We start from the raw sequence: 8,938 nt of genomic DNA, 5'->3' as shown, positions 1-8,938 counted from the left end.
TTTGTATGTATTATTCAGCTGAACATTTTAAGTACATAATCCTTCTCATTGCTAAACAGGTGGTATTATATTAACAGGTTATTTTCTTAAAAGGAACAGTGAATAAAAAACTGCTGATGCTATAAAATGGTATATTACTGAATGTGGAGCCAGTGCTAGTATGGAAATGAACAAAGGTCTGCAGGGAGAACGGGGGGAGCACGTAACCACAACTTTTTGCTGTTTCTATGTCTTCCAGAGCACGTCCCAAGACACTGGGACCCAGAGTCTCAGAAGTCATCTGCCACAATTTAAAATTAAGTCACCAATGCTAAACCACTCTCTAAAAAACTGGGCTCCAGAAGTTTTAAAATGAGCATGTCAAGACTAAAACCTGAAGGTCAAACATGGTTTTTAATATTTGGCCTTGGAACAGTCCAGGCTAAGAAAAGCACCCTCAGCCCATTTTGAAAACGTAGAAATGTTCCTCTTTATAATTTAGGAAACATCTCAAGATGAATCAAATGAAATTATTTTATACCAGGATAAAAATCCTCACCTTGAAAAGTATATTAAGTTGAGCTATTCATAGAACTATACATACCTGAAAAACAAACTTCTGTAGGCAATTGATTCTTGTGTAAGCTCTACATGGCAGAGTATATCTTCACTGTGTTTCATCCATGGTACTGAGTATTTTACAGAACTTAACATTTAAAAACAGGCAACAGATCTCAAAGGCAAAGGTTTGCAAGCAAGTTTGATAGATTCTTTGCAGCCCATATTGTAGCCTTCTTTTTCAGTGATGATGCGTGTTGGGTTTTGTTGCTGCTTTGGTCCCCATGTTTCAGTGACAATTATTTGAGAAAAGTAGTCATCCTCAAAAAAGAAAATTAGTGGAGCAGCACACCATCAGGAACCTGGCCCTTCGACTTTCAGGAGGAATGTGAAATAGGCAGCCACAGAAAGGATATGGCCCATAGCATATTCAAATGTGCTTCCCAAACTTTGCTTTTAGAATTAGTACTTGTTTATGTTCATACAGAATTTGTAACAGGACTGACAGCCTCTGGGGTTTTGAAGCTTAAGAAGCTGCTAGCATTTTTCCTGACTGATGAAGATCTGCAGACTTACTCTGCTTTATCTGAATATCAGCAAACACACATCACTCCAGGCATTACTTTGGTTTTGTTTTTTGTTGTTGTTGTTATAGCTTGTCACATCAAATGAAAAATCTAAATCCATTAATTTGATAAATTACTTTTCCTTTTGTGAACATGAGGTTAACACACAGCGAGTTCTAAAAAAAATGAAATGCTTCGTCCAACATTCAGCTATGGCTGAAGCTGCACTGTGTAAAGTATCTTGCAAAAGCAGTATCCTCAGCCGCTTTTGAAGCACAACCAGTCAAGAAGTTACTAATGAATAGGAGCATTTACGACTTCTCTTCTTAAACAAGTCCCCAAGACTACAGTGCTTTGAGTTGCATTTTCCCCCTCAAATGCCACAACTCTTAATAAATGCGCCAGCTTTCATATTCAGGGTGCCTCCATGTGACTGGCACACTAAACTCCTCTGAAATCTTATTTCAGACACTTGGTGTAATTGCACTGAGGAACAGAGTTCTGCTGCAGCATCTGTGTAAAATTTGCCAACTTAAATCAGACTTCCTCTTTTTCAATCCTTTCCCATGCTTGGGTTTGAAAGAATTTACTGAAATGAAGCATCTGTAGAAAGCAAGCTGCAACCTCTCAGTGCCCTGAGATGATAAACTAAGGAAAGCGGGCAAACTTAACCTGAAAGATTTATCTTCATACTTATTCATTCCTTCTGCAAAAATTAAAGGCTTCTACATTTTATAATGTCCTCCATGGCTCATAATCTGGACCTATGACAAGAAGTTCATTGTCACAGCTATATTTTTAATAGCTGAATAAATACAGGCATGTCTACTGTCAAAATGAAGAAATGACTGCAAAGTGTGCTATGCTTAATCTAGCAGTGAAGATCCCTGCGCTACCACTCTTCACAGTTTGTATCACTCTGCTGGCTACAGTAAGCTAGTACAAGTCGAAGAGGAAGCGTTAAAAGCACACCCTCATTGTTTTGTATGAACATGATTTGTAATCTTTTCATCACTTGTGGATTGAATATATCAATATCGAAACCAGTCTCTATGGTTTGCCTGCATATCAAAATTTAAAAAGTGAATCACAGATCATATTATACTGCATAGCCATTTAATGTAAAATCCTAACTGAATTATAGTTATATACTTGCATGAAATGACTCAGCAAAACAACTACATTAAAAAGCTAAGCCCTATCTGATAACATATCCATGATGCGTTATTGTGGTACATTGTACTGGGTTTCTGTGGCAGGTTTTTGTAGTGGGGGGGGGCTACAGGGGTGGCTTCTGTGAGAAGCTGCCAGAAGCTTCTTCCTCTGTGTCCATCAGAGCCAATGCCAGCCGGCTCCAAGAGGGACCCGCCAGTGGCCAAGGCTGAGCCCATCAGCGATGGTGGTAGCAGCTCTGGGATAACACATTTAAGAAAAAAAAAAAAAAAGGGGGAGAACAATTGTAGTCAGAGAAAGGAGTGAGAATATGTGAGAGAAACAGCTCTGCGGACACCAAGGTCAGTGCAGAAGGAGGAGGAGGAGGTGCTCCAGGTGCCAGAGCAGAGGTTCCCCTGCAGCCCGTGGTGCAGACCCTGGAAAGACAGCTGTGCCCTGCACCCACGGAGGTAACGGGGAGCAGATCTCCACCTGCAGCCTGTGGAGGAGCCCACGCCAGAGCAGGTGGATTCACCCAAAGGAGGCTGTGACCCTGTGGGAAGCCCACACTGGGGCAGTCTGTTCCTGAAGGACTGCGCCCTGTGGGAGGGACACACGCTGCAGCAGCTGGTGAAGAACTGCAGCCCATGGGAAAGACCCATGTTGGAGAATTTTGTAGAGGACTGTCTCCTGTGGGAGGGACGCCATGCTAGGGCAGGGGAAGAGTGTGAGGAGTCCTCCCCCTGAAGAGGAAGGTGCAGCAGAGACAGTGGGTGATGAACTGACCACAGCCCTCATTCCCTGTCCCCCTGAGCTGCTGGTGGGAAGGAGGGAGAGAAACTGGGAGCAAAGTTGAGCCTGGGAAGAAGGGAGGGGTGGGGGAAAGGCATTTTAAGATTTAGTTTTATTTGTCATCACCCTACTCTGATGTGATTGGCAATAATTCAGACTAATTTCCCTAAGTCAAGTCTGTTTTGACCATGATAGTAATTGGTGAGTGATCTCCCTGTCCTTACCCCGACTCATCAGCCTTTCATTATATTTTCTCTCCCCTGTCCAGCTGAGGAGGGGAGTGATAGAGCAGCTTTGGTGGGCACCTGGCATCCAGCCAAGGTCAACCCACCACATGTGTTATGTTGCCTGCCTAAGTTATGAATAAACCTATCTTTGTCTTCATTCCTGATCACCACTGAAGCCAAGAGGTGCTTTCTGCATCAGTCTCTCCCCACCAGCAGTGAGAAAGAAGGTGGGAAGGCAGGTCACCAGATGTGCCCATGACCAACAGAGCCACGCAGCCCAGCAGTGCCACTGGGCGCCAGAGGGACTGGAGTCCAGGCGCAAGGGAAAGGCAGGTGGTGTCAAGACCAGGACTACATGCTGGGGGCTGAAAGGTAAGGTCCCAGCAGCTCTCAGCAGCACAGTCTGACCCTTCAGTCAGATCCAATTACAGTTACAGGAGGAAGCTGGGCATCCCTCTTCCCTCATGAGCAGTATCCTCAGAACTCTCTAATAGTTATAATACTTGGCTTAACAGTACAAAAATACTTGGTGATATCATAACTATTATTATTTTTTTAATATCCAGTGTTAAAGGTTCAAACCATAGCACCCATCAGTTATTACGACTGTACCTTCTACATGCAGTTTCCCCCTAATATCTCAATTTCTTAATCTATAAAATGAGTAATATGGTTTTGGTAAGAACTTGAAGATCTACAGATATGTTAAACCTGTTTAACAAATAGGCATGATTAGCTAAGATTTTTAAAAGAAGCAAAATATCACCAGAATTACAAAGGACATCAGCATTTAACTTTTGTACTGTATAAACAGTAATTAATAAGAAAACACATTCATCTTTTTTCATCAGACAAGAACCTGCACCACCCAAGGAATTTTGATATTGTTAAATTTTATTTTATAGTACAGTGTTGGGCACTTTATGGTAATGTGGAGTTCACAAAAAACTTCCACTGATGCCACAAACTTGGAAGGAAAAAGAAAAAAACAAAATACACCACACATCACAGCTCATCTACTACATCTACACAGTGCACTACTGACAGTAGTCTAAGGTCTGATTACAGTTCTTGAGATGACTTTGAACAGTAGTCCAGAGGGTGCAAAAGCACGGAGTGAATTCTTAAATTTGGTTCTAGTTTTATTAAAGGTCACTAACTAACTAAATTTTTAAAACTGTTAGGACAATGCTGGTTGTTTTTAAAATCTCTGAAATTATTAAAATTATCAATAAAACCTCAAAACACCCTGTACTTCATGCCCTTCCTATAAGTATCAAAGGCTCACAACAAGGACATTATCAGGAACGGTCTTCAAAGGTCACTAAAAAAACATTCTGAAAAAAAATCAAAGCATTGGGATACATAATGTTGCTTTGTTCCGTGTTGAGGCATTTCTCATCGTATCTGACACATATCTGAAAATAACAAATACAAATTGTCAGCTGGCTAAACATGTAAGCATTTTAAATTTTTCTTCCTCCTCAAAAATTGTAAGGTAACAGACATGATGAGCTTGTTCATAAGCTGCACCAAGACTAGCTGTTCCACAGTGCTTTATTGCCTCATTCAAGTATATTAATTTAAAGCTGTTCTCAAGAGAAAACCAAAGGTTAAAACAAAATGTACATCAATATACAAAGAAATTAACTTACAAAAACTTAAAAGGATACTGGCGACATTAGTAGATATTTTAAGTAATGACTTATGATAATTACGGATATCACAAACTAAATTCTTAATACATGCGGTCATCATCATGAACTCTCATCTCATTGGTGGTACTGAAAAGCAATGTTTAACTCCTTACCTTTTTATCAATGATAAACAAATAGGTAAATGATAAGCTAAACATCATAAATTCTAATATTTAACCTTACTTCAATTTAACTGGGTTATAGTTTTAAGAATTACCTAGAACTACTGGTATGAGAACACTGGCTTACGCCTTATTATTTCCATAGAATGTGACATCCATAATCATTCCCAGTCATTGGAAATATACATTTGCCTCATTAGAATATATTCTTCATGTTTTTATCATACAACCATATTTCAAAGCTACATGTAATTTTACACATTTTTGAAAAATACCATTTCAAGAATCTGCTTGAAAAGCAGATGTGCACTACGAAATTATTGTGAAACAAGGAGAAATATTGCACAAAATTCACTGAAGATTTGAAAGTCAACACATTTCCCCCCACAACCAAGTAGCTCCCTTATTTTTAACAGAAACAGAATGTCATTTCATACAGAAACATAACAAACATCAACGTCCTTGAACTCAACTTATTTTTCAAATGCTAATACTGTTACTGGACTCTAAATACAAATGTCGTTAGTATTGACCTAAGTAATAGTACAAATTAATTTGAGTACCCTTTACAACAGTAAACCTTGGAGTAACTTCCAACTGTGTTATCTGCTTCATACTCCAACTCAGCAGAAGATGGCAACGGCCCTGCCAACTGCACAATGGATGGTGGATGGCCCTCTAGACTAAGGTGGCTGTGGACTCATCAGGCAACTCTGTTTAGAAGAAGTTTAGCAGCTTCCAGGAAAGACCTATCAAGTACTTTCAATTGGCCACTGACTAAAACTGTAAAACAGACATTACAAAGTAAATCAAGGGAGGTTTTGCACAAAAAACCCATGCCATCCCTTTTCCATTCTTTTATTTTCAACCACCCTCAAGATCATGAATTCTAGACCAGCTGTGGTCCATGCTCTTGGGGCAAAGATGAGGACATGGCCTATTCAGCCCAGATTCTGCTAACAGGTAAACAATGCTTGGCAAAGATATACACATCTAATAGCAGCAAAGAAGTCAGTGAAGACAAATCAAATCACCATTCATACTGGTTTTGCTGGTGCATTTATTTCTACATTCATTCTCCAAAGATTTACCACGATACTATGGGAACAGACAGCTTTCACCACCCTGAGCTTTGATAGGATGCTGCTTGCCTCATTGTATTAGCAACATTTGTTTAGCCTGAAATTTCAGGCTGTTGGGAACACGCTGGCTGAAGTCTCACAGCAGCTGGACGAGAGCCAAGAGAGAAGATGCTAACTCCCTTGGAAATAAAGGCCACCCTTGACCTCTCCCTGCGGAGTCAGGGAGGTCAGTGGTCATGTGGCTCCTTTCTGCAGGACAGAGTACTACAGTCTGTATTACACAGGGGGTGCATTTGCAAAAGGGCCTCATGCTGGCACTTTGATTATTGCATGAAATGTTTCTTCAATTAATTACATGCATAGAGAAAAGAGTTTAGATGCTCCTAGCAATTCCAGTGAACAGCTGCACCAATGAAAGATTGTTCTGTAGGACTGAACAGATTGTAGGTGGAGAAATCAAAGCTGTTTTAAAAACCTGGCTTAACTGTTTTACCTTGACTTTACATCATTTACAAGAACACAAGGTTGTAAAATGGCTCATTCTACAACCTGAAAGACATCTAAAACAGATTTTTGAGATCTAAACCACTCCTCTAATAGATTGGGTGGGATTTTCAAAAGCACCCAGCATGTGTCTAAAACTCTGGCTGAAGTCTGTGGTACAATGCCTGAGAGAGGACTTCAGCCAGACCAGAGAGTTTCTGATGACCCCACCCAAACAGCAGCAGTATTACTGAAATGCTAAATGACAATGACGGGTTCAGTCAACAAGTTCTATGACAACTTCTACAACTACATTTTTCCTTCAGAACGAGTCTTTTTTTTTTTTTTTTTTTTTGAGCTACATGATGCCCAAATATGTGGGATGGAAGAGCAAACCACTGCCTACTCTACACAGAACTCCCTCTGCATGCATAGAGGGTAGGTAGGGATCACCTTTGTGTCCACAGTACTGTCCTTCCCTGAATATCTTGCACTGTTTTTCACATGCTGCATCTCTATACACATGGATAGGAAGGCCTTGACTGGGACAACATATTACCCATTCTGCAAATCCCACAGGGGATTAATTCCATAGGCAATATTACTTTTGCCTACATAGCTGGGTTGGAATCACTACAACTGAGATAGAACATTAAACAATATCCTGAAATCTGGATTTCCTCAAAGTTGTTATCCCTCCTGAGGACTCCCAGGCTCTGCTTCACCACACCCCACTGGAACAACCCAGGAATCCCTTTCTCTTTCTGCTGCCCTTACTGTTTTCCTCCCAAATCAGATGAGTGATACAGCTCATTTCAAACAGACATCTATGTAAAACAAACTTGAAGATATTAAATTCAAGTCCTAGTTTGACTTTCTACATCAGAAATTTGTTCCTATGTGTAACTGCTTACAAAGCTTAATCAAATAGCTTGGTTTCTCCTTAAACAGGAGAAATGGGAAGATTTTTGAGATCCTGATGAAAAGAAATGCCTCTGAAGAAGACCACTGGAGCTCTGGCTGAGCAGAATTCAGATCTCAGCAGTAGCTGGTGATGAATGTTGATGATTTTCAGAGACATTAGAAGGACTTCCACAAACATAAAGCATACAAGTATAAAACTTGTAAGAAGTACTGGACCTGGATAATTTATCTTAATATAGAACCCAATGTGGTAATAAAAATACTGTATACATAGCCAATAAACAGTTTTATATTATCACAAGGACAGAGAAAAACAGTGTTGAACCAGAAATATCAGTTTGGACTCTTATCTATTTGGTAACCGGTAATTCTGTTTAAATAAGGCACAAATATTAGCCTTTTTAAAAGATCACTGATAGTAAGTGGAAAAGATTCTGTAATATTACAGTTAAAACTGTACCTACAGTTAAATTAAACATAGATATAAGACTGACTTACTTTTGAACCCATACAAGGTTCAAAATCAAAAAATATATACTATTTTATGACTGTAAACACTCTATGGGCTTTATAAATAATAAGGAAACAATGTGGCATAAGCACAGTAACTAACATTTTGACTGAAATAAAAATAATTCTAATTTTACCTTCCATCTTTTAGTTCATCAGTTTACTTCTTTTCAGCCTGCATTTTCACTCAGTGAAACAGTGAATTATTACTACAGTGCCTCAATTTTGAACGATTCCACTATCAAACCTTCAATTTTATGATCCTTATAACAACTATAAGAATATCAGCAGCCTCACATGGCTTCCATATTTTTTCCACAAAGGTGAGACTGGGACAATCTACGCGATAATAGGAGTTCAGTGCCCAACTCTCATGTAAAGCCAGCAAGATTTATTTCAGCAGAGAGGCATTTTTGAAAAACATTTTCTGGCAGCATTCCTGGACTTATGAGTTTGATGGTTTTGAAAGTAATAATGGCCATAATTTCTGAATTTTCTATTTTTCTTCTTAAGACATTAATACTGTTTATTATCTTTAATAAATGAAGAAAACAAAACATCATCTTAGATGGAACAATGGACAGAAACAGCATGTCAAATGCAGAGGAAAAGAAAAGGTGAATCTTGAAAATCTTGTCGACACAAGGCATGCCAAGGGCAGGAATGAGAACAAGTGAGAAGTACTACAAGAACAGAAACCTTTCTGTTGCCTGTTTTCTTACAGATGCACTTGGCAGCACTATGTTTGGGTAACTAATGTTTAATACCAGTAAAGGAGAAAAATGCCCTCTACCGAGTCATTAATACCATCTCTAATCAAGTATCAATGAGGTTGGTCTGCAGCTT

Source organism: Athene noctua, chromosome 5, assembly GCF_965140245.1.
Source record: "Athene noctua chromosome 5, bAthNoc1.hap1.1, whole genome shotgun sequence".
Lineage (NCBI taxonomy): Eukaryota > Metazoa > Chordata > Aves > Strigiformes > Strigidae > Athene > Athene noctua.
The sequence above is the reverse complement of the archived record's forward strand: the minus strand, read 5'-3'. Positions refer to the sequence as shown.